Below are 23,922 nucleotides of genomic sequence, written 5' to 3'. Positions count from 1 at the left end.
CTCTCTTGTTTTTTTAAGCCAAGTGAGGCTCTTCATTCAGCTACTGTTTTATTCTAGTCCTCAAATTACTTTGCACTTTGATTTTTTTTGGCATGAATGTTTGAAAGACACTTCCCAAATCATTTAAGCATTCCTTATTATTTGCACATCTTCATGCTGAGATGCATGTTTGTTATTTGAGCAACAGATTTTTGTTAGGTAAGGGTATCAAGGGAAATGGATCAAAGGTGGGTAAATGGAGTTGAGGTACAGAATAGCCCTGATCTAATTCAATGGCGACTGTCTGTGTGGAGTTTGCACATTCTCCCCGTGTTTGCGTGGGTTTTCTCCGGGTGCTCCGGTTTCCTCCCACTGTCCAAAGATGTGCGGGTTAGGTTGATTGGCTATGATAAATTGACCCTTAGTGTTAGGGGGATTAAATGCGTGGGGTTACAGGGATAGGGTGGGATATGTGTTGGTGTAGGGGTTACGGGGATCGGGTGGGATATGTGTCGGTGCAGGCTCGATGGGCCGAAATGGCCTCTATCTGCACTGTGGGGTTTCTGTGATTCTGTGATTCTGTGAATAGTAGAATGGGCTCGAGGGGTTGAATGGCCTACTCCTCTTCCTATATTTGTTAAATAGAGGATAAACAATAAACCCAAATTTTGTTACAGACCTGTGCATACTTGGAGGGGTTTGGATGGTATTGTAACTTGCAAGAATGAAGCTCAAACAGAAGCAAAGTATTGCACAGCAGTTTCCCAAATCCTGTCATTCATCAGATAAATGTTGGGAAATTCTGTCTCGGAGACATAGTAATACAAATACAGATACTGGCTCAGGTTTTGCAGTCAGCGGCGAATGAACGGCGCTCGTCATCCATTGTGCAGGCTTTTGTGGACTTTTGCGCGGCAACTTACGGTTACTTGAGATCCTTTTCATCGCAGTGCCCTCTACAGGGGCTCTGTGGCATGTGTAAGCAGGACAAGCAACAGCATGTCTCTTTAACCAATCAGATTGAAGAATCCTCACTGAGACTCGTAGAATTTAAACCAGGAAGTATAAATTAGAAATCAATGCAAAATTATGTACAGAAAGTGAAATAAAGAGAGGGAAAGAAAGATGAGATTAAGAGAGACAAAAGAGACAGAAAGAAAAAGCAAAAAGTAAAAATGTATTAACATTTTTAGTTAAAAAAAAATCTCCAACCATAATTAAATTCTGAAGGAATGAGACTCCATACTTATAAAATTAAACTTCCAGGGCCAGAGAGGTTGTTTGGCAGTAATTAAGACATAGTGTTAAATATTTACTTACACTGGAGTGGACAAGCCCTAACTTTTTGTGGCATGTTTAGTGGGTATCTAGAGGGTATCTATCACAACTTCTCACCTTTCATGTATTTTAATGCCGAGTCTCTTATTGAGGTATCGGTGTAGCGCAGCTTGTGGTGGAACAGGTCAAATCAGACAGCAACTTCCGGATATCTGCATTTAACTGCGCATGTGTGGGCGCCAGAAGTTGCTGTCCTATTTACTCGATAACCGTTACGCCTATTGCAAAATCTGTCTGCATCGGCATTTTCCTACAAATGCCTTTGACACTTTCTAACTGCCGAGTGCATAAGAAGAATAGGTTGCTCAGAGCACTCCATGTTACCAATAATTCATATGGTACCCCGACAGCCTGGATCTAACAGTGGTTTGGTCTTCCAAAGCTACTGGATTCTCCTCCAACAAACCAAACAAATGCAAAATACTGCAGATACTGGAAATCTGAAATAAAATCAGAAAATACTGAGAATACTCAACAGGTCAGGCAGCATCTGTGGGAAGAGATACAGGGTTAATGGAGGTCATTTTAACCCCCCGAAATGGGTGGATTTGGGTCATTGGGAGGTTAAAATGTTAAAATCTGAATCCAAGCCGCCTCAAACCCGCACACTTACGGTTTTAACAGAGGCGGGATGAGGGGTGGGTGACCAATCCGCTCTTGGGAGACAGGTCAGTCGCTTAAACCTTTTGATGTGCCTCCATTTTAACAAGGTTTCTATTTTTAACTCATGTTGGCCGGGTTTCCCATGCCTCGGGAAACCCGGCAGGTAAAAGTAAGTGCCTTTACAGCAGGAATGTTTCCTCCAGGCCCAACAACCTACCCCTGTAAACCCACCCCCCGCGATCCGTCCGACCCCCCCCCCACCTCCACGATCTCCACCCGACCACCCTGCGATCAATGACCCCACCCGATCCCTCCACAATCACTGACTTCCCTGATCTTCTCCCGACCTCTCCCCCCCGCAATCACTGACCCCCCCCACGACGTCTGTGCTCCTCTCCACTCCACGATGCTTCCGCTTCCCCCAACTCCACTATATCTCCACTCACCCCCCCAACCCTTCTCTTCCCCCTCTGATATCAAGTGGCATGATCAGCAGTTCTTAAGGAGATCGCTGGAAGCTGCTTAAAAAAATGGCCAAGGAATTTTTTATTTTTTATTTTTGACAGGAGAAGCCTACTGCTGGCCCGTGCAGGCACCCCTCTTCCAGGATTCTCTGCATCACCCCTCCACCCCAGGCCCAACCGGCTCAGGGTGGGACCCAGATGCGTTTCCACATTCAAAATACCGATGAGCTGTAGCAGGGTTCCCGTTTGGCACTCGCAGCTACCCAGTGGCATTTAGCTGTGGGCCGATTCCAAAAATGGTTCATGCTTCCCGACGCTGGATGTGAGTGGGCGGCATTTTGTGCCCAATTCGTGTGGTAGTCGAAGATCGCTGCCTATATGTCATGTGACAGGAAGATGGGATATTTTATAAAAAAAGAAGGATAATTTTATGAGATTGCTGAGTTTGTGCTCCCAATATGGAACCTTACCTGCTGAAAGTGCATATTAAGAAATCAGGTGAGGCTCTTCTATATGTATCATGCGGTAAAAGCTGGGAACATGAACTTCTAACTCTTTTATCCACTTATTTTATATTTAACCTTTCAACTTTCTTCAAATAAGCAAACAAGTCATTAAGTACTCAGCTGGACAGGACATTCTGCACAGAATGCTGCCATATACTTACCTGCCAACCACCACTCAAAATAAGTACCACCGGTTAAGTAAACCATAGAACCTTGTTTCTTATTTCCCTTTAATCTACTGCATGAAATGAATGATTAATACCTAAATTTATTGAAATAGTGTGGTATAATTTCAGAAGCACAATGTGAATTTGATAGTTCATCAAAGTGTAAATCAAGAATTGGATTTCATACTATAATTCACTTGTTCTTTTAGATCTGTGTGATAAATAGCCAACATCAATCAATAATTTATTTTTTTGGTAAATTAATAAAACTTGTCATCCTGCCTCTGAGTACCTTGTAGAATTATTTTTCATTTATATTTATGTATTTGAACTCATATGAACATGACATCATTCTCTGGCTGGAATTTATCAAGTTTTGGGGTACTTGGGACTGTGTTACCAGTAGCAATAAATTGAGTACTACCATCAGGCTCATATATTCTTCCTTACCTGGGCTAGGAAGAACTCCAGGAGGATCTGATGCAGCAGCAGAGCAAAGAAAGAAGGAATAGGAGTGAAGAATAAACCTTGTAACAAGCAAGTTGCTTTGTTTTCCAGCTTGGTAACTGTTGGCAAGTAGAATTTTCCAGCTCTGGTTGGGTTGATGTCACAAGTGCATTATATTTAATACTTCAGCAGTGTTACATCACATATTTCATTGTTACAACTTGACATGTATTCTCTGATTTGTGGAACTGTTCTAAGATTTCACAGATTGTTATGCCACTGTAACCCACATACCACTGAACATGCTGTCATATGATTGTCAGTCAGATCTAATTAGGAGTGTAACAAAGCGTTGGAGCTTTGCGATTTCATTGATTTTCTTGGTTTCAAAGTTGAAAATTTAGTTTTGACATCCCATATTCTGAGTCCATTTCTCTTTTGCCAGACTTAGTATTACATCTCTTCAGCCCTATTTGACGTTCTACTGGTTTAATGGTAATTTTGTCTTGAAAAATCACCATTTTCATTGGAGCTTTGAATTTTCACCAACTGGCAGCAAGACAGTCTAACGATTAACAAAACTTATTTTAAAAATCCCATCTATCTAGCTAGCTATTCATCCAATATATATGTCTTGCATCTGGCGTGCATTCATAGTACAAAATTCAGTCTCAGAATAAGGGGATGGCCATTTAGGACTGAGATGCGGAGAAATTTCTTCACTCAGAGGGTGGTGAATCTTTGGAATTCTCTACCCCAGAGGGCTGTGGAGGCTCAGGCATTGAGTATATTCAAGACAGAGATAGATAGATTTTTGTATATTAAGGGAATCAAGGGATATGGGGATAGTGCAGGAAAGTGGAGTTGAGGTAGAAGATCAGTCATGATCTTAGTAAATGGCAGAGCAGGCTCGAGGGGCCGAATGGCCTACTCCTGCTCCTATTTATTATGCTCTTATGTTCTAAAAAATATCCACTACTTGTGGAAAAATATGCATAGATCAAACAATCCTGACCGGCTCAAATATACCAATGGCACATCTTCCTCCTCTCAAAAAACAAGATTTGCCAAACACTTCTTAATGGATACTGTGCCAGTATTGTGGGTGTAAATTTAAAAATATGGATTACAAAATTTACACCCATACATAACAAACTTAATTCACTGACAAAAAATGGTGGAGAGTCAGCAAGTTTGGCAGCATCTGTGCACTGCTATGCATCCAAGGCCTGCTGCAGCCAATTTCCAACTTCTCGCCACCCAGGTGGGAACCATGGCAGAGGTGGGAATCCTGTTGGGAGCCTGCTGAGAATATGGTAAATAGCCTACCCCAGAAAATTGATTTGGGTTCAGGAGCAGAGCAATGGAGTTGACTCTGCCGGCTATGTGCCAGGATTCTGCTGGAGTGGAAAATCCCAGCTCTTTCTTTAAATGTTAGAAGTTGCAACTACGGAGTAGAAAATGGCTAGCAACAAGATTTGACATTATTTAAGTGGTTTTATTAATTCAGTTTCTCTTTTGATTGATAGATTTTCATCTCTGTTCATAGCAGTGGAATTCTGATTTATTACTAATTTATAAATTTGAAATTTGGGCCAACCAACAAAGTGCAATGTCTGAGCATGGAACCAGAGTGTGACACCTGAAATGTGACAGTCTGATCCTGTTCTCATCAGCCACAAACTTCCAGCAGGGGTCATTGAATAGTAATCAGGGGAAGATACCTTGGACAATTTCTCTCTCTTAACGCTGGGGTGCTGAATCCAATTTTAGTGTCCATACCACAACCATGGCTGAGATCAGCTAATTCAGAACAGACCAGAGATTGAACTTGTGATCTTTCTGGCCCGTATGTCTCCACTACTCACTGGATAAACTTGCTAAGCTATAGCTGAGAAACTTTTATTATAATATTTTATTTTGCACTTGATATCTACTGGCCAATAATTTTTAATGACAGCTCTTCCATATATTAGATTTGCATAAATTTCCAGTGCTTGTACAAATACTTTTTACACGACATAGACCTCTTGAATTCTGATCCAAGGGCTAAGATGTGATTGCCACATCTGCAGTCTGCATAAGTGCCGGGCTGATTGCGCAGCACACGTGCTCCCCGATGGCCCACATATCTAAAAATAAACCTGCAGAGCTCGCAGCGTGGAGCCCTTCCCTTTCATGCAGGGAACAGCCCCTGCAACGCGGCAGCGCCACACTTGGCCACACGTGGCACTGCTGAGCACGTTGCCCCGGATCGGGACATTCCACGCCTCTTGCGCTCCAAGAGACAAGGGGAGTGCTTGATTTAGCGCTCCACTTCCCTCTTGGAAGAAAAAATGGGAATTTAACTAATGTTTGAAAAGGTTAACGCCTAACTTTCCAAACATTTTTTACTTAGCGCCTTAAACGGCCCTCTAGAAGAATTTCACCCCCGATATATTTTATTAATTTAAAAAGAAAAATCTGCAACAATAATTAAAAGCTTAAGGAATGAGCCTCCACACTTGTTAAAGTTAATTTTCAGTGCCAGAGAAGTTGTTTGGCAGTAATTAGGACTTATCACACAGTTAAAAAGGGTACTAAGGCTGAAATGGACAAGTCCTAACTTTTTGTGGTGAGTTTAGTCCATAACTGCTTCAGTACAGGAACTTCCCGCTTCCGTTCAATACATTTGAATGGGGAATCAGATGGTGAGATGCCGTTTTCGTGCAGATTACAGAAGTGTAGCCCATCTCGGACTTCCGGATTTTCGCTTTTAACTGTGCATGTGCACTCGGTTGAAGTTGCTGTCCGATTTGTGCTGTTTGCCTCACTTATTTTCACAGCAAAATTTGGTCCATTGTTCCAATGCTGCTTCATTGTAGCAATATGAAGAGGAAAATGTATTTGTAGCAGTACAGATTTAAATAAAATATTTGCTGAACATTTTCAGCATACATAGAAACATAGAAGATAGGAGCAGGAGTAGGCCATTCGGCCCTTCGAGCCTGCTCCGCCATTCAACGAGATCATGGCTGATCATCCAACCCTAGCACCCGGTCCCTACACCGACAGCCATCCCACCCAAGCCCTATCTCCGTAACCCCACGTATTTAATCCCCCCTAACACTAAGGGTCAATTTTTTATCATGGCCAATCAACCTAACCCGCACATCTTTGGACTGTGGGAGGAAACCGGAGCACCCGGAGGAAACCCACGCAAACACGGGGAGAATGTGCAAACTCCACACAGACAGTCACCCGAGGCCGGATTTGAACCCGGGTCCCTGGCGCTGTGAGGCAACAGTGCTAACCATTTTTAAAGTTACTATTAGGAGCCTTGGATCTGCTTTACATGTATCTTAAAACTAACCAAGCATTGCCACACACATTTATAAACATGGATGCAACGATCCATAATTCTGCATCAAGATGGTATTTGGTGATCACTAATTACTAACAAGACAATCTGTCAGTATTTCAGTATTTTCACAACACATATAGCTTTAAAAAAAACTTTAGACTTTGTTTTTGTTTAGTATCGGCTTTACATTAGAGGACAAAAGTACTACTGCAGTACATTTTGAGTTAGTGCACAAACTAACTTAGTTGTTCGTGTCAACCTGATTAAGATATCCAATAATGATACAATGGATGCTGAAAATGAGAGGAGCTTATGCTTTTGCAACCAAATTATCTCACAAACATGGCTATTTCTGAAAAGGAGGAGAAAAGGCTGTGGAAAGACTGCTTCTCCGATCAGAAAGAGACGTCTCATACCAGGAAGGGGAAATAATAATATTTTTCAAATTGAAGCAACCTTCTTTTCTGTGAGGGTATAATAGCTTCTATATCTGCCTGTCTCTTAGATAAGTTGCTGGGTAATTTCATCCCAGGCCTCTTGCAATGCCACTCTGCACGGGCCCCTAGAAAATGCACAAGAGTTGCAGCTTGGGCTTTTTTTCCAATAATTTTATTTTGTGCTTATGCAGAAAGGCAGTTCCCATATACAGACTGTGCCTACTATGAGACATAAAGCACAGCTGAGCACGATAGTGCACCATGGGATTAACAAATATCCCTGAGTTATGATATAGTGCACTAGAGGGGACTCTATAATTAGGGGGATAGATAGCATCCTCTGCAGCCAAGAACGAGAATCCCGAAGGGTGTGTTGCTTTCCAGGGTAAGGGATATCTCATGGTGGCTGATGAGGAACTTGGAAAGGGAGGGGGTAAATCCAGTTGTCGTGCTCCATGTTGGAACAAATGACACAGGTAGCAACAGGGAGAAGGTCCTGCTGAAAGATTATCAGGAGTTAGGTTCTAAATTTAAAAAGCAGGACCTTGAGGGTAACGATCTCTGAATTATTGCCCAAGCCACGTGCAAATTGGCATTGAAGCAGACAGATCAGGAGAATTAACATGTGGCTAAAGGGCTGGTGTGGGAAAGGGGTTCCTTTTCATGGGACACTGGCACCAGTTCTGGGACAGGAAGGAGCTGTACTGATGGGACGCATTCCACCTGAACCAGGATGGGACTTGTGTCCTAGCAGATGGCAAAGGCTTTAAAGGCAAAGGGAGGTGGCAAAGGCTTTAAACTAGTAAAATGGGGGGAGGGATCTACAAGGAACATAACCAGCCTAAATATAAACAAGACAGGAAAAGAGAGCATAGGAAATTATAAAGTAAGGGAGGACATTGATGGCAAGGGAATAAATAGAGTTATAGAACAAGGGGAAAAAATTTGGTTGCTTTGCGCCTCCCGTGCAAAGCAACTAGCGCCCGGGCGCGGCGATGTTTGCGCCGCTCATGAAATTGACCAGACATTTTGCGGCGGCGCTAAACACTACCGCCACGATCTCCTGAGGCCGCAGATCGTGACGTCAGTCGAGCGTGTAGCGCCCCGGACCGGATATTGAGTGGCGCCCGCTACCTTACCGTCTGCCACTAGCAACGACGGGCTGAGGGGAACGTTTTGCAGTCGGGAAGGGACTAGCGGAGCGCTATTTAAAGGCGACCGCTTCCTGTCTTTTTTTGTCGGCGACATTTTTGCACCATGCATTCTGAGAAAGAGAGACTTCTGGAGAGATTCAACGCTGTGTGAAGGAGTTTTGGATACTGAGCAGCACTTTGCAGGTTCATTTTGATTTGACCTTCCTTGTATCGATTTAGAAGAGACTGTGGGGGCTGCACTCTGAGCTCTTTCCTGGGTCTCTCCATTGTTCTTTCCAGCAGATTTGATGTACAGGTCTCTGCAGGCCGAGATTCAAGGCTGCAATGAGCAGGGTGTGGATGGAGAGCAAGAACGACCCACCCCTTTAAGAACTGGCCAGCGCCAGTGTGTCTGTGTTCCATTGCTGACTGATATCGCCTGAGCTTCACCAGCGCTCTGAGGTAGTGCCTCGCTCCTCGGCGTTAGCACCTTAATAGAGGTGTGTAGCGCCTGATTTAGCGCTCCAATCACATCCACGGGCGATAGAAGCCAAGTTTGCAGTCGGAGGCGATAATTAGGGCCAGGCGCTAAACTTTGCGCCCCAAATGGGGCGATACCGGATTTCTCCCCCCAAGAGTCTAAAAAGATAGTTAAACATAAATGGAGAGGAAAAAGGGGAGTAAAAGAAAAGACAGCCATCCGTGGCTTAGTAAAGTAATAAAGGATAGTATCCGACTGAAAACAAGGGCATATAAAGTAGCCAAATCTAGTGGGAGGATAGAAGATTGGGAAGCATTTAAAAGCCAGCAAACAATAACTAAAAGATTAATTAAGAAAGGGAAGATAGATTATGAAAGTAAACTAGCAAAAAATATAAAAACAGATAGCAAGAGTTTCTACAGCTATATAAAAAGAAAAAGGGTGGCTAAAGTGAACGTTGGTCCCTTAGAGGATGAGACCGGGAAACTAGTGGTGGGGAACATGGAGATGGCAAAGATGCTGAACAAGTATTTTGTATCAGTCTTTACAGTAGAGGACACTAAAAATATCCCAACACTGGACAAACAGGGGGCAATGGGGGGGGGGGGGGGGGAGCTAAACACGATTAAAATCACTAAGGAGATGGTACTCGGTAAAATAATGGGACTTAAGGCAGATAAATCCCCCGGACCTGATGGCCTACATCCTAGGGTCTTGAAAGAAGTGGCGGTAGGGATTGTGGATGCATTGGTGATTATTTTCCAAAACTCCCTGGACTCAGGAAAGGTCCTGGCAGATTGGAAAACTGCTAATGTAACACCCTTATTTAAGAGGGGAAGTAGACAAAAAGCTGGAAACTGTAGACCAGTTAGCCTAACATCTGTGGTTGGCAAAATGTTGGAGTCCATTATTAAGGAAACAGTAACAGAGCATTTGGATAAACATAATTTAATAGGACAGAGTCAGCATGGTTTTATGAAGGGGAAGTCATGTTTGACAAATTTGCTCGAATTCTTTGAGGACGTAACATACACAGTGGATAAAGGGGAACCAGTGGATGTAGTGTATTTGGACTTCCAAAAGGCATTTGACAAGGTTCCACACACAAGATTGCTGATCAAGATAAAAAATCACAGGATTGGGGGTAATATACTGGCATGGGTGGAAGATTGGCTATCTAACAGAAAACAAAGAGTTAGGATAAATGGTTCGTTCTCGGGCTGGCAATCAGTAACTAGTGGTGTTCCGCAGTGGTTAGTGCTGGGACCTCAACTCTTTACAATCTATATTAACGATTTGGAGGAAGGGATTGAGTGCAACATATCCAAGTTTGCCGACAATACAAAGATGGGAGGGAAAGCAGTGAGTGAGGAGGACATAAAAAACCTGCAAAAGGACATAGACAGGCTAAGTGAGTGGGCAGAGATTTGGCAGATGGAATATAATATTGGAAAGTGTGAGGTTATGCACTTTGGCAGAAAAAAATGAAAGAGCAAGTTATTATCTAAATGGAGAGAAACTGCAAAGTGCTACAGTACAAAGGGATCTGGGGGTCCTGGTGCATGAAACACAAAAAGTTAGTATGCAGGTGCAGCAGGTGATCAGGAAGGCCAATGGAATCTTGGCTTTTATTGCAAGGGGGATGGAGTATAAAAACAGGGAAGTCTTGCTGAAGTTATACAGGGTATTGGTGAGGCCACACCTGGAATACTGCGTGCAGTTTTGGTTTCCATATTTAAGAAAAGATATACTTGCTCTCGAGGCGGTTCAGAGAAGGTTCACTCGGTTGATTCCGGAGATGAGGGGGTTGACGTATGAGGAAAGGTTGAGTAGGTTGGGCCTCTACTCATTGGAGTTCAGAAGAATGAGAGGCGATCTTATCGAAACATATAAGATTGTGAGGGGGCTTGATCGGGTGGATGCGGTGAGGATGTTTCCACTGATGGGTGAGACTAGAACTAGGGGGCATAATCTTAGAATAAGGGGCTGCCCTTTCAAAACTGAGATGAGAAACTTCTTCATTCAGAGGGTAGTAAATCTATGGAATTTGCTACCCCAGAGAGCTGTGGCAGCTGTAACATCAAATAAATTTAAAACGGAGATGGACAGTTTCCTAGCAGATAAGGGAATTAGGGGTTATAGGGAGAGGGCAGGGAAGTGGACGTGAGTCTAGATTCGGATCAGCCATGATCCGATTGAATGGCGGAGCAGGCCCGAGGGACCGTATGGCCTACTTCTGCTCCTACTTCTTATGTAAATCCTTTTAAAAATGAGTTAAACTGTCTGTATAGCAATGCACACAGTGTCCGTAATAAAACATGGGGAGCTGGAGGCAATCATGCGTTGGGAGGAACCAGACATAGTAGGGATTACTGAGACATGGCTACAGAACAATCTGGACTGGGAATTAAAAATTGCAGGGTATAACATATTTAGAAAAGGTAGAGAGGGAAAAAGGGGAGGTGGAGTAACGGTACTTATTCGGGATAACATAATGGCAGTAGAAAAAAGTGATGCAGCTATCAGCAAGACAAAAATAGAATCCATATGGATAGAGATAAAAGATAATAAAGGATCAATCACACTAATAAGCATATTCTACAGACCACCTAATAGTGGAAGGGAGGTGGGGGAAGAAATATGCAGACAAATTAGGGAAATGAGTAAAAAACATAGAATAATAATCATGGGGGATTTCAACTACCCCAATATTAATTGGACAGAAGAGGTAGTTAAAGGGGATAAGGGAATGGAGTTCCTACAATGTGTACAGGACTCCTTTCTAACCCAATATGTAAAAAGCCCAACAAGGGAGGATTCAATATTAGATCTAGTAATGGAGAAGTAAAGGTAGGGGAACATATAGGCAATAGTGACCATAATATAATATGCTTTAAGATTATAATTGAGAAGGACATAAGTATGATGAAAGCCAAGTTAATAGATTGGAGAAAAGCTGATTTTGAGGGGCTGAGAATAGAATTTGGGAAAATAAAATGGGCAACAATGTTGGCAAACAATGATATAGAACAGTAATGGAAAACATTTAAAATGGTGTTCAACAGAGTGCAGGAACAATATAGTCCGCTAAAAGGAATGAACAACCTAAACACTAATGAGACTCCATGGATGAATAAAGCCATAAGGGAACAATTGAGGGCAAGGAAAGAGGCATACATTAAGCACATGGACAGCAGGGGAGTGCATGATAAGGGCGAATATGAAAAGATTAGGAGAGAAATCAAAAAAACAATTATGGTGGCAAAGAGGAACTATGAAATTAAATTATCAAGGAACATAAAACAAAATAGAAAAATATTTTATAGGCACATCAATTAAAAAAAAAGGAAGGTTGGGATGGGAATAGGGCCATTAAGGGATAGACAGGATAATACCACAGGTAATGATAGAGAGATGGCAGAAATATTAAATAATTATTTTGCTTCAGTATTTACTAGGGAGATAGAACAGGTGGACATGATATTGGATGATGAGATTAGTAATGAAATAAATGCATTTAAAATAAAAAGAGGGGTTATATTAAATAAACTAATTAAACTCAAAGGGTATATAACCCCTGGTCCGGATGGATTGCATCCATGCATTTTAAAAGAATCTAGGGAAGAGATAGTAGAGGCATTACTACACATATTTAATAATTCATTAGAAAAAGGTATAGTGCCAGAGGACTGGTGGATAGCTAACATAATACTGATATTTAAGAAGGGGGATAGAACATGCCCAGGGAATTCTAGATGAGTCAGCTTAACATTGGTGGTAGGAAAAATAATGGAAGCCCTACTAAAGGAGAAAATAGAAGAACATCTAGAAACCAAAAATATAATAAGGAATGAACATAACATAAGAACATAAGAAATAGGAGCAGGAGTAGGCCAATCGGCCCCTCGAGCCTGTTCCACCATTCAATAAGATCATGGCTGATCTGATCCTAACCTCAAATCTTCTATCACTCTGCATCCACCCGAACCCATGTGATCTCCTGGGAGAGGCGAAAAACCAGATAAAGACCCAATGGCCAATTTGGGAGAAAAAAATCTGGGAAATTCCTCTCCGACCCATCTAGGCGATCGAAATTCTTCCAGGAGATCACTCTGTCCCTATATTTTCTACAGTACTTACCTTCTGTAAAGGCGATCTCCACCCCAGCCAGGAACAGGAATAAACCCATCTCCTGAAATCTAACACAGAATTAGAACACAGTAGGAGCAGAACCAGGCTACATGGCCCCTGGGCCCACACCACTACCCACAGGGCCATGACCATTCCGAACCTAGACTCATGTCCAATTTCCTGCCCGCTCCCCGTAACCCTTAATTCCCTTTACTTCTAGGAAACTATCTATTTCTGTTTTAAATTTATTTAATGATGTAGCTTCCACAGCTTTCTGGGGCAGCAAATTCCACAAACCTACCACCCTCTGAGTGAAGAAGTTTCTCCTCATCTCAGTTTTGAAAGAGCAGCCCCTTATTTTAAGATTATGCCCCCTACTTCTAGTTTCACCCATCATTGGGAACATCCTCACCGCATCCACCCGATCAAGCCCCTTCACAATCTTATATGTTTCAATAAGATCGCCTCTCATTCTTCTGAACTCCAATGAGTAGATCCCAATCTACTCAACCTCTCCTCATATGACCACCCCCTCATCCCCGGGATTAACCGAGTGAACCTTCTTTGTACTGACTCGAGAGCAAGTATGTCTTTTCTTAAGTCTGGACACCAAAACTGTATGCAGTATTCCAGGTGCGGTCTCACCAATACCTTGTACAACTGCAGCAATACCTCCCTGTTTTTATATTCCATCCCCCTAGCAATAAAAGCCATCATTCCATTGGCCTTCTTGATCACTTGCTGCACCTGCATACTAACTTTTTGAGTTTCGTGCACCAGGACCCCCAGATCCCTTTGTACTACAGTACTTTCCAGTTTCTTGCCATTAAGATAATAACTTGCTCTATGATTTTTCTTGCCAAAGTGCATAACCTCACACTTTCCAGTATTGTATTCCATCTGCCAAATCTCTGCCCACTTACTTAGCCTGTCTATGTCCCTTTGCAGGTTTTTTATGTCCTCCTCACTCATTACTTTCCGTCCCATCTTTGTATCATCTGCAAACTTTGATATGTTACACTCGGTCCCCTCCTCCAAATCGTTAATATAGATTGTAAAGAGTTGGGGACCCAGCACTGACCCCTGCGGAACACCACTAGTTACTGGTTGCCAATCTGAGAACGAACCATTTATCCCAACTCTCTGCTTTCTGTTAGAGAGCCAATCCTCCACCCACGCCAGAATATTACCCCCAATCCCGTGATTTTTTATCTTGAGCAATAATCTTTTGTGTGGCACCTTGTCAAATGCCTTTTGGAAGTCTAAATACACTACATCCACTGGTTCCCCTTTATCTACCCTGTATGTTACTTCCTCAAAAAACTCCAGCAAATTTGTCAAACATGACTTCCCCTTCATGAAACCATGCTGAGTTTGTCCTATTAAATTATGTTTTTCCAAATGTCGCGTTACTGTCTCCTTAATAATGGACTCTAACATTTTACCAACCACAGATGTTAAGCAAACAGGTCTATAGTTTCCAGCCTTCTGCCTACTACCCTTTTTAAATAAGGGTGTTACACTAGCAGTTTTCCAATCTGCCGGGACCTTTGCTGAGTCCAGTGAGTTTTGGAAAATTATTACCAATGCATCCACAATCCCTACCGCTACTTCCCTCAAGACCCTAGGATGCAAGCCATCAGGTCCAGGGGATTTATCTGCCTTGAGTCCCATTATTTTACCAAGTACCACTTCCTTAGTGATTTTAATCGTATTTAGTTCCTCCCCCCCTAGAGCCCCCTGTTTGTCCAGTGTTGGGATATTCTTAGTGTCCTCTACTGTAAAGACTGATACAAAATAATTGTTCAGTGTTTTTGCCATCTCCATGTTTCCCACCATTAATTTCCCGGTCTCATCCTCTAAGGGACCAACATTTACTTTAGCCACCCTTTTTTTTTTATATAACTATAGAAACTTTTACAGTCTGTTTTTATATTTTTTGCTAATTTACTTTCATAATCTATCTTCCCTTTCTTAATCAATCTTTTAGTTATTTTTTGCTGTCTTTTAAAGACTTCCCAATCTTCCATCCTCCCACTAGATTTGGCTACCTTATATGCCCTTGTTTTTAGTCGGATACTATACTTAATTACTTTACTTAGCCACGGATGGCTATCTTTTCTTTTACACCCTTTTTTCCTCAGTGGAATATATTTTTTTTGGAAGTTGTAAAATAACTCCTTAAATGTACACCACTGATCATGTACCGTCTTACCCTTTAACCTATTTTCCCAGTCCACTCTAATCAATTCTGCTCTCATACCTTCATAGTCTCCTTTATTCAAGCTCAGCACGCTTGTTTGAGATCCAACCTTCTCACCCTCTAATTGAATATGGAACTCAACCATGTTATGGTCACTCATTCCAAGGGGATCCTTTACTAGGACATTTTTAATTAATCCTGTCTCATTACACAGGACCAAATCTAAGGTTGCTTGCCCCCTGGTCGGTTCAGTTACATACTGCTCAAAAAACCCATCCCTAATACACTCAATGAACTCATCCTCAAGGCTGCTCTGCCCAATTTGATTTGTCCAGTTAATATGACAATTAAAATCCCCCATAATTATAGATGTTCCCTTATTACAAGCCTCAACTATTTCCTGATTAATACTCCGTCCAACAGAGTTGCAACTGTTCGGAGGCCTATAGACTACACCCACTAGTGTTTTTTTCCCCTTATTATTCCTTATCTCCACCCAAACTGTTTCACTATCCTGCTCCTTTGGCCCAATATCATTTCTCTGTATTATAGTGATTCCTTCCTTTATTAACATAGCCACCCCACCTCTTCTCCCTTCCTGCCTGTCCTTCCTGATTGTTAAATAACCTGGTATGTTTAATTCCCAGTCATGGTCACCCTGCAGCCATGTTTCTGTAATGGCCACAAGATCATACCCATATGTCGTTATTTGTGCCGTTAACTCATTCATTTTGTTACGAATGCTACGTGCATTCAGATAAAGAACTTTCAAATATGTTTTGTAACACTTAGTTCCTGTTTTTTCCCTTTTTAGTACTTTACTTTTTGCTCCATACCTTCTGTCCCTTCCTGACACATTCTGTTTTTTAATTCCCCCACTGCTACCTAAGTCTATGACCTTCTCTGTTGTCATTTCTATTATTTGCTCTCTAGAAACCTCCCCCCCACTAATTAGTTTAAAGCCCTCTCTACAGCCCTAGTTATATGATTCGCCAGGACTCTAGTCCCAGCACTGGCCAAGTGGAGTCCGTCCCAACGGAACAGCTCCCTCCTGTCCCAGTATTGGTGCCAGTGTCCCAAGAAGCAAAACCCATTTCTCCCACACCAGTCTTTGAGCCACGCATTTAACTCTTTAATTTTATTTATCCTAGCCATATTCGCTCGTGGCTCAGGTAATAACCCAGAGATTATTACCCTTGAGGTTCTGTTTTTTAATTTGACCCCTAGCTGCTCATACTCCTTTAACAGAACCGTCTTCCTTGTCCTATCTACGTCGTTTGTACCAACATGGACCACGACAACTGGATCCTCCCCCTCCCACTCCAAGTTTCTTTCCAGCCCAGAAGAGATGTCCTTAACCCTGGCACCGGGCAGGCAACACAGCCTTCGGGACTCCCGCTCTTGATTGCAGAGAACCCTATCTATCCCCCTAATGATACTATCCCCTACCACTACAACATTTCTTTTTACTCCCTCCACTTGAATGGCCCCCTGTACCACGGTGCTGTGGCCAGGTTGCTCATCCTCCCTGCAGTCCCCGCTCCCGCCCTCACAGGGAGTAAGAACCTCGATCCTGCTGGACAAGAACAAGGGCTGCGTCTCCTTCAACACTACATCCTGGATCCCTGTACCTTCCTCACTCGTAGTCACACCGTCCTGTCCCTGACCACGGACTACATCTGCAGTAATTAACTTCATAGCTGTGACCATCTCCTGAAACATAGAGTCCAGGAACTTCTCCCCCTCCCTGATGTGTCGCAGTGTCTGAAGCTCGGTCTCAAGCTCCATAACATGGAACTTGAGTTCCTCTAGCAGCAAACACTTGTCGCAGATGTAATCACCGTGAGCCTCAATGGGGACCACCGGCTCCCACATCTCGCAACAGTAAAACATCACCTGCTCCATTCTATATAATTAAATTTCTTATTATTAGTTATGAAGACCCTGCCCGGATATAGATGATAATGTCACACCACTATTCAAAGGACTTACCAACTTAAAGGTATAAAAGAGAAGAGAAGGAAGAAAACCAACCAACCAGCTGATCACCAACCTCCTCCTTGAATACTGTCTGTGGGGCCTGTTTGGTTGAGTCGTCTCACTGCTCCGCCTCCGCAGTGCTGTCTAAGCTTGGGAGTGGGGAACAAAACAGAGCAAAAAACACACCCTCACCTCCCACTTATCCGAATTCTCCCACTTAGCAAAACTCCAGCACCACTCAATGCACAAAGCACTCCATGCACTGCACTAGCCCCTCCCCTTTTATACCCGGATTCTACTTCCGGTTTAAACTGCCCAAGAGTTTAAAAAACCCTTAAAAAATTAAACTTACTTCAAATAATTGACTTCTTAACACACTAAAATTCACAAAATACACTTAAATGATTTTTCTCCCACTTAGCAAAACTCCAGCACCACTCAATGCACAAAGCACTCCGTGCACTGCACTAGCCCCTCCCCTTTTATACCCGGATTCTACTTCCGGTTTAAACTGCCCAAGAGTTTAAAAAACCCTTAAAAAATTAAACTTACTTCAAATAATTGACTTCTTAACGCACTAAAATTCACAAAATACACTTAAATGATTTTCCTCCCACTTAGCAAAACTCCAGCACCACTCAATGCACAAAGCACTGATGGTCAGCATGGATTTCAAAAGGGAAAGCCTTGCTTGACCAACCTCATTGAATTTTTTGAAGAGGTAACAGAGAGAGTAGACAATGGTAATGCAGCAGATGTAATTTATCTAGATTTTCAAAAGGTCTTCGATAAGGTACCCCATAATAGACTGATGAACAAAGGTCAGCGAATGCAGAGTCAGGGGACAGCTAGCAGGTTTCAAGACAGAAAGCAGAGAGTAGGGGTAAAAGGTAGCTGTTCACAGTGGCAGAAGGTGGGTAGTGGTGTTCCACAAGGATCAGTGCTGGGACCACTGTTGTTCACAACTTACATTAACAATTTAGACTTTGGAATGAAAAACGCAATTTCTCAATTTGCGGATGACACCAAATAGGGGGGAATAGTCAACACTGAGAAGGACTCCAACAAATTACAGGAGGACATTAATAAACTTGCAGAATGGGCATATAATTGGCAAATGAAGTTCAACACAGATAAATGTGAGGTATTACATTTTGGTAGGATGAATAGGGAGGTCACTTATCAGTGGAGGGTGCGAGTCCAGGTGGGGTAGAGGAACAAAGGGATCTTGGAGTACAAATACACAAATCACTAAAAGTTGCGACACAGGTTAGCAATGCCATAAATAAAGCAAACCAAGTACTAGGATTTATTTTTAGTGGGAAAGAATTGAAAAGTAGCGAAGTTAGGCTAAACCTGTATCGAAACTTGGTTAGAGCACACTTAGAGTACTGCGTACAGTTCTGGTCGCCATTTTATAAAAAGGATATAGAGGCACTGGAGAGTGTGCAGAGAAGATTTACAAAGATGATACCAGAAATGCGAGGGTATACATATCAGGAAAGGATGAAGAGGCTGGGTCTCTTTTCTCTTGAAAAAAGAAGGCTGAGGGGTGACCTAATAGAGGTCTTTAAAATTATGAAAGATTTTGATAGATTGGATACAGAGAGAATGTTTCTACTCATGGGGAAGACCATAACTAGAGGCCATCAATATAAGATAGTCACCAAGAAATCCAATAGGGAATTCAAAAGAAACTTCTTTACCCAAAGAATGGTGAGAATGTGGAACTCGCTACCACAGGGAGTGGTTGAAGCGAACAGTATAGATGCATTTAAGGGGAGGCTAGACAAGCATATGAGGGAGAAGGGAATAGAGGGTTATGCTGATAGAGTTAGATGAGGAAAGACGGGAGGAGGCTCAAGTGGAGCATAAACGCCGGTTTCTGTGCCGTATATCCTATGTAATCCTATGTTTTCCTGTCACCTTCGAAGATGGTAAATATCACACTATGACACCAATGCATTTACGCTAAGACTAGTAAATTACTGAAAGTACAATGTCTAAAATAATAATGGTAGAATCAGTCCATACAGAGTTAGAATACCCATTTCAGAATGTATTTCTTTTACAGCTTCATAAGCAACAGGCCCTTTGGATAGAATCATAGAATGGTTAGAGCACAGAAGGAGGCCATTCGGCCCGTCGAGCCCATGCCGGCTCTCTGGCAGAGCACTTCAGCTAGTCCCACTCCCCCGCCCTTTCTCAGTAGCCCTGCAATTTTTTTTCCTTCACGTACTTATCCAATTCACTTTTGAAAGCCACAATTAAATCTGTCTCCACCACCCTTTCAGGCAGTGCATTCCAGATCCTAACCACTCACTGCGCAAAAAAGTTTTTCCTCATGTCATCTTTGGTTCTTCTGCCAGTCACCTTAAATCTGTTTCCCCTGGTTCTCGACCCTTCTGCCAATAGGAACAGTTTCTCTCTATCTACTCTGTCGACACCCATCATGATTTTGAACACCTCTATCAAATCTCTTCTCAACTTTCTCTGCTCTAAGGAGAACAAACTCAGCTTCTCCAGTCTTTCCACGTAACTGAAGACCCTCATCCCTGGAACTATTCTTGTAAATCTTTTCTGCACCCTCTCTAAGGCCTTCACATCCTTCCTGAAGTGCGGTGCCCAGAATTGGACACAATACTCCAGTTGAGGCCGAACCAATGTTTTATAACGGTTCATCATAACTTCCTTGCTTTTGTACTCTGTGCCTCTATTTGTGAACAAATGTAAGAAGTCACACAACACCAGGTTATAGTCCAACAGCTTTATTTGAAATCACAAGCTTTCGGAGTGCTGCTCCTTCGTCAGGTGAAGTGGAGAAATGAATAAAGACACAGCTTATATAGTCAGAGAATAATGTCAGATGTTTACAGGTAATCTTTCCAACTACCATTTATCGCACCTCGGCAGAGAGATAATCACAGCAATCAAAGGTGTGAATGGTGTCCAAACAGGTCAGTCAGGAAAACATTACATCAAAGAACATGCAGATGCTGGGGTCTGTATGAAAAACAAAAAAACAGACAAAAAACATTTTTTTTGCTGGAAATCACAGCAGGTCCAGCCGCATCTGTGTAGAGAGAACAAGCCAATGTCGACTCGAGTCTGGATGACCCTGCGTCAGGTGGGGTTACATGTAGCGTGACATGAACCCAAGATCTCGGTTGAGGCCGTCCTCATGGGTGCGGAACTTGGCTATCAGTTTCTGCTCGACGATTTTGCGTTGTGTGTCTCGAAGGCCGCCTTGGAGAATGCTTACCCGAAGATCGGAGGCTGAATGTCCTTGACTGCTGAAGTGTTCCCCGACTGGGAGGGAACACTCCTGCCTGCTGGTTGTTGCGCGGTGTCCGTTCATTCGTTGTCGCAGTGTCTGCATGGTCTCGCCGATGTACCATGCTCCGGGGCATCCTTTCCTGCAACGTATGAGGTAGACAACGTTGGCCGAATCACATGAGTATATACCATGTACCTGGTGGGTGGTGTCCTCACGTATGATGATGGTATCTGTGTTGATGATCTGGCATGTCTTGCAGAGGTTGCTGTGGCAGGGTTGTGTGGTGTCGTGGTCGCTGTTCTCCTGAAAGCTGGGTAATTTGCTGCGAACGATGGTCTGTTTGAGGTTAGGCGGCTGTTTGAAAGCGAGTAGTGGAGGCGTGGGGATGGCCTTAGCGAGGTGTTCGTCGTCATCGATGACATGTTGAAGGCTGCGAAGAACATGGCGTAGTTTCTCCGCTCCGGGGAAGTACTGGACGACGAAGGGTACTCTGTTGGTTGTGTCCCGTGTTTGTCTTTGTTGTATCCGTGTGTTAATGGAGACACGGAATGCAGGAGTTGGTTTAACAGGTGTTTACTGAACAAAGTCTGGAGGTGAACTAAAAGATACAAGACACTATACAGGCTTATATAGCCCGAGTGGCCACTACCGGCATTACAGTACACAGGGGCTCTTAAAGGCACATACACCACAATTCCTCCCCTTTTAGACAACCAGTACATAACATTTTAAATAATCATTAATTAACATGTTTACAAGAACAATAATCTACACATTTGCTGCAGTTAATCAATTATAAGTCAGTCTCTCTGGAGGCTTCCTGACTCAGTCCGGATAACGCCTCGGTGGTGTAGTAGTTTTCGGTGGTGTAGTAGGTTCTTTTGGCAAGGTCGATTCGGCTTGAATGCCAGTGTCGGGTTCATCTGGTTCCAGTATCACCGGATCGGAGGTAGATACTATGGGTATCTCTGCTTCATCATTAGGCGTATAGAGTTGTGGTGTAGGTTGTCCCTTTTTGGATGACTCTATGATCTGGTCAGCATGGCGCCTTATTATGCTTTCTCCAATGTCCACGGTATACATCAGCGGTCCTAGTCGTGTGCAAATAGTTCCAGGCTGCCATTTCTCGGTACGGTAGTCCCGGGCCAAAACTTGTTGACCTATCTGGGAGGTTCTAGTTGGCCTTTCATTCATGCCTTGAAATTGCCGGTTCTCCACGTCCCTTCTGATGTTTGGCTTGATCAAATCCAGCCGGCATCTTAGTCTTCTATTGAAAAACATCATGGCGGGAGTTTGGTTTGTAACCACATGTGTTGCATTCCTGTATGCAAACAAGAAGTTATCTACCTTATGCTGTAGATTTATGTCTTCATTACTCATGGCCTTCTTGAATGTCTGGACAAACCTTTCAGCCAATCCATTGGTGGCGGGATGGTATGGGGCGGACGTGTAGTGCTTAACCCCATTGTTTTTTAAGAACTTCCTGAATTCTTCGGACACAAATTGCGGCCCATTATCAGAACAGATCTGCTCCGGCAGCCCATTCCTGGCAAATATGGTCCTTAATACTGTGATGGTTTTTTCCGTGGTGGTGGAGGACATCTTTATTACCTCCGGCTACTTGGAGTGTGCATCAACCGTGATTAAGAACATTGAGTCCATAAATGGACCAGCAAAGTCAATGTGTACCCTTTGCCATGGAGATGAGGGCCACTCCCATGGATGTAGAGGGGCTTGTGGTGGGGCGTTTTGGACCTTCTGGCATCCTAGACAGCCCTTGGTCATTTCTTCGATGTCTCCATCAATACCTGGCCACCACACAAACGCTCTGGCTAGGTTCTTCATTTTCACTCCACCCAGATGCCCCTCGTGAAGCTCCTTTAGCACTTTATCCTGGAGTTTGGGTGGAATCACCACTCTGGATCCACACATCAAGGTTCCTCGGCACACTGACAGCTGTTCTCTTCTTTGCGAGAATGCTGGCAACAGTGGTTCGCCATGTGCTGGCCATCCCTTCACCGTTAAATCGGAGACTCGTGAGAGAGTCGGGTCATTTCTTGTTTCCTTTTCAATGGTAGAATTTGTTACTGGTAGACATTCCACTATGGTTGAGTGGAACATCTCCACTGGGTCAACTGTAGGTGCCTCTTCTACCGTTGGCAACGGTAGACGTGATAAACCGTCAGCATTTCCATGCTGTTTTGATCCTTTGTATTCTATGTCATATTGGTGTGCCCCTAGGAAAAGGGACCACCTCTGTAGCCTTTGCGCTGTCATAATGGGAACGCCCTTTTTAGGGTTGAATATGGAGACGAGGGGTTGATGGTCAGTCAACAAGGTAAAGTTTTGTCCGTGTAGGTAATGGTTGAATTTCTTCACTCCCCATACCAGGCTGAGTGCTTCCCTGTCGATCTGGGCATAGTTACGCTCAGCTGAGTTCAATGAGCGTGATGCAAAAGCTATCGGCCGCTTCGAGCCATCAGGGAATCTATGCGATAATACCGCTCCTACGCCATAAGGGGATGCATCGCACGCCAGTCTGATTGGCAGTGATGGGTTGTAATGAGCCAAAACTTCCTTGGACGTGATCAAGCCTTTGCATTTATGGAAGGCACGTTTACAGTCTTCGCTACATTTCCAATTTACTCCCGTTTGTAGCAGTTCGTTAAGAGGGTGCAGAACAGTTGACAAGTTCGGTAAAAATTTATGATAGTAATTTATCAATCCCAGGAACGACCTTAATTGTGAGACATTTTCAGGTGCAGGGGCTTTTATGACCGCTTCAATTTTTTCAGGTGACTTATGCAACCCTTCTTCGTTAATTATGTGGCCACAATATGATATTTGTTTCTGGAAAAATTCGCACTTGGGGCGATTTGCTCGTAGGCCCCGTTCTCTCAGCCTAGTGAGCACCTGCTCCAAATTGGCAAGGTGCTCGTTGTCGTTTTCTCCTGTTACAAGGATGTCGTCTAGGTAGCATTGAGTCCCTGGAATCCCTTGGAGGACTTGCTCCATAGCTCTTTGCCAGATAGCTGGAGCTGATGCTACTCCGAAAACCAGTCGATTGTACTGGTACAGGCCTTTGTGTGTGTTTATCGTGAGATACTTTTTAGAGGCCTCCTCAACCTCCATCTGTAGATATGCCTGTGCGAAGTCAATTTTGGTGAAATGTTTCCCTCCTGATAGTGAGGCGAAAATATCTTCTATCCTTTGTACCGTGTGAAGGACTGGGTTTACAGTCACCTTGAAGTCCCCACAGATGCGAATTTTTCTCTGTTCTTCAGCTTTATCATTATTCAACGTTTTCTTCATGACCGGAACGATGGGTGTTGCCCACTCGCTCCAATCTATCTTGGATAACACGCCTGCCTTTTCCAAATTCTCCAGCTCTGCCTCGACTGCTGGACGAATTGCGTATGGCACCGGCCTTGCC

General features: G+C 43.3%; 1 protein-coding gene across 1 annotated transcript in view; it reads left to right on the top strand.

Annotated features, from left to right (window-relative positions):
• Nucleotides 1-23,922, top strand: part of creb5b (cAMP responsive element binding protein 5b) — a 665,061-nt gene that overhangs the window by 31,376 nt on the left and 609,763 nt on the right. The window lies entirely within an intron of this gene.

This window comes from Somniosus microcephalus, chromosome 5, assembly GCF_052327205.1.
Source record: "Somniosus microcephalus isolate GS21.2 chromosome 5, FLI_Smic_1.0, whole genome shotgun sequence".
Taxonomy (NCBI): Eukaryota; Metazoa; Chordata; class Chondrichthyes; order Squaliformes; family Somniosidae; genus Somniosus; species Somniosus microcephalus.
Note: the sequence above shows the minus strand (reverse complement) of the source record. Positions and strands in the feature narration are given on the sequence as shown.